The sequence below is a fragment of the Herpailurus yagouaroundi genome, unplaced genomic scaffold (assembly GCF_014898765.1).
Source record: "Herpailurus yagouaroundi ecotype Mexico unplaced genomic scaffold, PumYag 142, whole genome shotgun sequence".
Classification (NCBI taxonomy): Eukaryota; Metazoa; Chordata; class Mammalia; order Carnivora; family Felidae; genus Herpailurus; species Herpailurus yagouaroundi.
Window position 1 is genome coordinate 33,058,069 of NW_024412397.1, and position 6,595 is coordinate 33,064,663.

Consider the following 6,595-nt stretch of genomic DNA (forward strand, 5'->3'; position numbering starts at 1 on the left):
TGTGTGTGTGTGTGTGTGTGTGTGTGTGTGTGTGTGTGTGTGTGTGTAGGTAAGAATACAAATGTCCTATCTTTGCCCACTGAAAGAGACCAGAAGCAGTGATACCCAGGTAGCAAAAGTACATACAGGGCTCAGATCTTGGTTTAAAAATGCCATTCTCCAGACAAAGGAACCAAAAATGTTTAATTCTAGAGCTTAGGCAGAGAAAATATCAGATAATTCAGCATCTAGTAGTTCCAAAAGTTAAGTAAGTGCAAATAAAAAAGGAAAAGTTATATCAGAAGGACGTGGGATTCAGTCTGAAAGAACTCCCAATGGCTAAAGCAACAATAATTGGATCAATATAAGTACAGAAAGCATTGGATTATAACTGAAATATACATGCATATATATTTATATAAATTTATGATTGAATAATAATTGAATAATTAAGTCAAAATTAGATAATAATAATTATTTGACAATCTTCCTTCCAGAATAATTTCAATAAATAAATGTAGAAGGAATGAGAGAAATAGAAAATATCATTAGAACATCACAGTAATAATTACTTCAGACAAGATCCACTGACAAAAGCTAAAATTAGTAAGTGAAACTTGAAGGGGAGACAGGAAATTTGCATACCCTTAAAGTAATTTTCTATAGTATGTATTAATAACTGAGGTTGTTTGCCTATGCACACAAATTATTTGATACTCCTCCCTCCAGGAGGTGGAGCTTAAATTTTCCCTCTTACGATGAGCTGGACTTTGTGTCTAACTTGCAAACAGTAGAGTATGGAAAGAAAAATTACCAACTTTACAATGGAGCAATCTGGCAGGCACCACCACAGCCAAGTGATCAAGATTAACTTCACCAGGAATAAGCCATTTTGATATGTATTTCCACATATGATGCAGTGAGAAGGTTTCTTCACCTCTCGGATTTATTTCACAAAAATCTACAGCCCTAGTCTAATCAAGAGAAAATATCAGACAAAACCAAATGAAAGCGATTCTACAAAATAACATGACCAGTAAGTACTCTTCAAAAGTGTTCAAGTTCATTACAAGCAAGGAAATACAAAGAAACTTACTGATTCAAGGAGATTGAAGAGATATGACAAATGCTATGTTGTGTTATAAACTGGATCCTGCAACAAAAAAAAGGATATTAGTGGGAAAAGTGATGAAATATACATAAAGCTGCTATTTCCTGATATACATTCTCCTCTTGACCCTCAATAATATAATCTTCAATTTTTATTCACTTACATTGTTAACCAGGTGAAGATTACATTTCCCAATCTCTTTGCAGCTTTATCTGACCATGTGACTATGTGTACTTTCAATGAGATTTGAGAAGTAGTGTATGCAATTTCAAGGAGCTTCCTCAAAGTGAGCAGGCACATCCTTCCACTTCCTCCCACAATCTGTCACCTGGAACAGGACCCTTCCAGGACCATGAGTTGGAGCCAAATCAAAGGAATGGCTGAGTAGAGAAGTGGAGAGTTCCTGAATTCCTTCTACCACATGGAACTCATAGTCCCAGACTGCTTTCTTTTTAAAAGAAATCTCTCTTCTTTAAGCCATTATTTTTTAGGTATTTTTTCTTGATTCCAAAAGTAACCCTAAATAATATGTTACTTTATAATTGTTTCATGTGTTCTTTTTAGTTTTCCTCCTTAACAATACTGTAAGCTCAGGTGACTATTCTACTTCCTGAGAGGGAAACAACTCAATAGCCAATCCATAGTAATAATTAATAAAAACTCATTATAAAAACTCATTAGATTGATTGACTAATCATCATTCTACTCCAAAAATACCTGAGGACAAGACTCCAAACCATGTCAGAGTTGCAAAATAACCCTATAGGCAAGTTTGTAAATCATGTAAGGTTTACATTTATCTGTGAAATTTCACTGCACTGCCCTTTAGTGCAAGTATGAGTCGCCCTGCTTCTGAAGGTATTTCAAATCCTGAGCATAGCAAATATTTAACTTTATAATGAGTTCACTATTAAGAACTGAAATGGCTATTTGTGTCTCTGTTCATATATTGATACCGTGGCATTTATTGATTTGTATGCTCTGCTTATCACTATGACATTAATCCTTATTAACAGTAATGCAGCTTACCATAAGTCTAATTAAGATTCCCCAGGATAAAAATGAGATTGGGACAATTCTTATTTTTGCCTAAACCAGCTTGTCCATTCTGATTTGTTGGACATTCCCTATTCATCTATTGGAACTGTTGCTTTTCATTAACTACACAAAGTAATATGTCGTTTTGAGAGAATGGTGCCTGAGAAAATCAGATGGTGTTTTAAAAATTCATTTATGAGAATAGAGAAAAATGAGCATATGAAGAGAATCAAATAGTATTATTAATGTTATTAATAACAATAACTACCTTTGAGAATTTTTCTCCATATCTGGGAATTATATTAGCTCTAAATGTAACTGCTTGGTTACTAAATGGAAACAAGTGTAACTTTTACCATCTGGATTGGTGGGGTTGGGGGAGACTTTACTGCGATGTGTATCTCTTAGTTACAAGATGTGATTTTCTTTACATGATGTGATTTTTTTATAAGATGATGGAAATAGATATAGACTTGGGCTTGCAATTTACATTTGATCAATTCATCAGATGTGGGTTCCTTCTCATTAACCAGTAGTGATAGAGTCTTTTTTTTTTTTACTGTTTGTTTATTTTGAAAGAACGAGAGAGAGCTTGAGTGAGGGAGGAACAGAGAGAGAGGGGGAGAGAGAGACAGAGAGAGAAAGGCTCCCAGCTGCCAGTGCACAGCCCAACGTGGGGCTTTATCTCATGAATTGTGAGATCATTACCTGAGTTGAAATCAAGAGTCAGACACTCAACCCACTGAGCCACCCAGGAGACCCCAGTAGTGATGGAGTCTTGAAATAATTTATTTTCCCCTGAATTTAAGCTTCTGAATATATAATCTGTGGTACAAGATATAACATCACACAGCAAGAGTACTTGTGGAGAAGAATATCAAGTCTCTTCTTTGCCTCTCAGGGATATTCCATTTAAATCAGTTCTACTCATGTAAGATTTGTACAGAGAATTCCAAAGAGAAAAGTTGAACTACCCCCAAACTAAATTATGCCTTCTGAACATTAGGACACCACCATCATTGTATTTGATCAACAATAATCATAAAATTCTCATGCATAAAGGTGCTAAACATTGCTGAATTCTCAAGCAAGAGTTTTATCTCAAAACAAATTGCATTTATGAAGCAATATGCAGATACTTCTGAAAAATCTGGAATAACTACCCAACTTTCTTTTAATTAATTTACTTTTTTTTTTTTTACACTCCAAGTGAGTTCCCCATCTATTTCTAAAATTATTCTACAGTGACACCTGGGTGACTCAGTCAGGTAAGCATCTGACTCTTGGTTTTGGCTCAGGTCAAAATCTCAGTTCATGGGTTTGAGCCCTACGTCAGGCTTTGTCTGCATTGACACAAACAGCAGATCCTCTGTCTCCCTCTCCAGCTCTGCTTCTGTTGAGCTTGCATGCTCTTTCTCTCTCAAAAATAAATAAACATTAACAAATTTTAAATTATTCTTCTGACTTTTTAATTGTTAATACATAAACAAAGTATCAAATTCAAACAATGAAAAAAGTTGTACAGCATAAAAAAGATTAAGTCTTTCATCATTTTCCTATGTCATCTAGTTCTACTAGGAGTTAACCATGGTTACCACTTTCCATGTGTATGATCATAGGCAATTTGTCCATATAATGTGTGTATATTTATATATAGGTTATATTTATATATAAATACTTACATGTATACAAATGCTAACAGCTAGATATACTATCGGGAACTTTGATTTATTATATTGAGGGGTATATATAATTATAAGGGCAGCTGCTTCATTCAGTAAATACATAGAATTCCTTTATGTAAATTTAATATTTATGTGATTTTAATCTTTTGCTATGATCAACAATGTGCAAAGGACATCCTTATATAAATTATTTTATTCTTACATAAATTTTGTTTTATTAATTATATTTTATAACAAGATATCTGTAGAATACTTTAATAGAATTATATTTGCTAGGTCAAACAGCATGCATGCTTTTCTTCTTTAAAATTTGATTGAATGTTGTCACATTGCACTGTATAAAAAATGTACCAGTTTATACTCTTATAAACCAACAGTTTATAAGAATACTGATTGTCTGGTAATCTCACCAACACTGAGTATTAAGCATTTTGTTGTTCTCAGTTGGGTAAGTTATGAATAGTATATCATTGTTTTTTTCTTTTTCTTTTTATTAGTTTCTTTTTTTTTTAATTCTCAAGTTAGTTAACACACAGTGCAGTCTTGGCTTCAGGAGTCAGTGATACATCTCTTACACATGACACCCAGTACTCATCCTGCAGAGTGCCCCCCCCCCCGCCAATGCCCATCACCTATGTAACCCACCCCTTCATCAATCCTCAGTTTGTTCTCTGTACTTAAGAGTCTCTTATGGTTTTCCTGCCTCTCTGTTTTTATCTTATTTTTCCTTCCAGAGTGTATAATGTGAAGTGAAATTAGTGAGAGAAAGACAAATATCATATGATTTCACTCATGTGGTATCTGAGAAACTTAAGAGATGAACATAGGAAGGGAACCATATCATTGTTTTAATGTGCATTTGAACTGTTTCATTTGCTCATTTTTTACTGGTTTGTTGGACTTTTACCTACTGACTTTTAAGAAATCACTTCAGTGTTCACTTTGGCAGCACATGTACTAAAGAAAAATCACTTTATATATTAAAAGTTCTTTATCTGTTAAGAAAATTAATCCTTTTTTGCAATGAATTGCAAGTATTTTTATAATTTGTTTTACTTTTTAATTTATATATGGCTTATTCACAAAATTTAGATTTTTATGTAACTGAATTTAATCAATATTTTATGGCTTCTGGAGAAACAGTACTTTATGTTTGATTGTTTATTTTTACACTTAAATTTTTAATCATTTGGGCTTTATTTTGGTATGAATATGAAATAGAAATCAAGTTTATTATATTTTCAGGTGACTAGTCAATGGTCTCTGAGCCATATATTGAATAATCTATTTTTCTAGTAATTTAAAATACCATCTTTAGCATACACCAAATACTAACATAAAAGCTAGTACTTAAGAACATTTACTATGGGCTCTCTCTCTCTCTCTCTCTCTCTCTCTCTCTGTCTTCTGCTCCCCCCTCTCAAAAATACATAAAACTTTTAAAAAAGAACATTTCCATATAATAGCTCATTTCTTTCTCAAAATCATCCCATCCTAAATTTCTATGTGTGTTGTAATATGCTGTAGGTGGTTTGTAATGGTTACCAAGAGGAAATTTTTAAATTTCTAAGATTTATAAAGCCAACTCTTCAGGTCATTGTTAAAAATTATATCAGCATAAAATTTAACAAGCAATAAAACAAATATAAGTAAAAACAAAAGTAATAAATTTAAAAACTAATCTTTCTAATTATTTTACTATTATTAATGCTCTTGAAGTTATTTACCTATAGAAAAGTATGATAGAAATACTGTGTAATGATGTGCAACTACACATCTCTTCCAGTTCTGTGTTTGGTAACATCATATTTACAGGTTGGAATTAGCCATGGTGGGAATTTTTACATTACATAAATTGGCAAATGCTAAAAATTAAGATATTTTTCTCCTCTGTGAACCTATTGTTAAACATTAGCAGCACACATTTGTGATTATTTATATAGGAATCATTATGTCCTTATAACTATATGCTATGTATATGTTTATATATATGTACATAAGTGTATGTATATATGTATATGTGTGTGTATGATTATATATTTCCAAGTATCTCATTTCTTTCTTTGTCTGACTATTCTACTAATACCAACCAGTTTTAATTATAAGATGTTTCAATATTATATGAGAGAGTCACAAATCATTATTCTCTACTTTCATATTTTACCTGGCTATTAATGCCTTAAAATTTTCTGCATTATTTTTTCTTTTACTTTCATCTGGTTTTCCTGATAATTACTGTGCTATTTTTTTAAATTGGGATTAAGTTAAATTTATAGATTACTTAGCCATGTTCAGGAAGCTCTGAGTATACTTACCAGGAACACAGCATCTGTTTACATTCATTGATATCTTTTTTTGCTTTCCTCTGAAGCTGTTCTGAGTCCTTGCTTTTCTTCACTCTTTTTAAATCATGTTGGTGTTATTTGTTCCTTAAAGATTTGGTTAAATTCTTCTTTTGAAACTTGAGTGTATTTTGTTTGTTTTGTTTTGTTTTGTTTTCAAGCATAGGAGTTGGTTAATGGAGATAGTAAATCACTTGGCTATTTTCTCCTTTACTTCCATGGCGATTGATCTGTTTAGATTCTACTTTTTGGGTTCAGCTTTAATAATTTTATATTTGTCCTGAAAATAATCCATTTTATTCACATTCTCACACAGATTTGAGCAGAGTAGTCTATTGAGCAGCCAATCAGTACCCTGCCTGTATCCTCAGCCCTTCTCTAGTCATCATTTTCATCTCTTTGCATGAAGCTTTGTCTAAGCTGTGGGAGGCAGCCTAGAA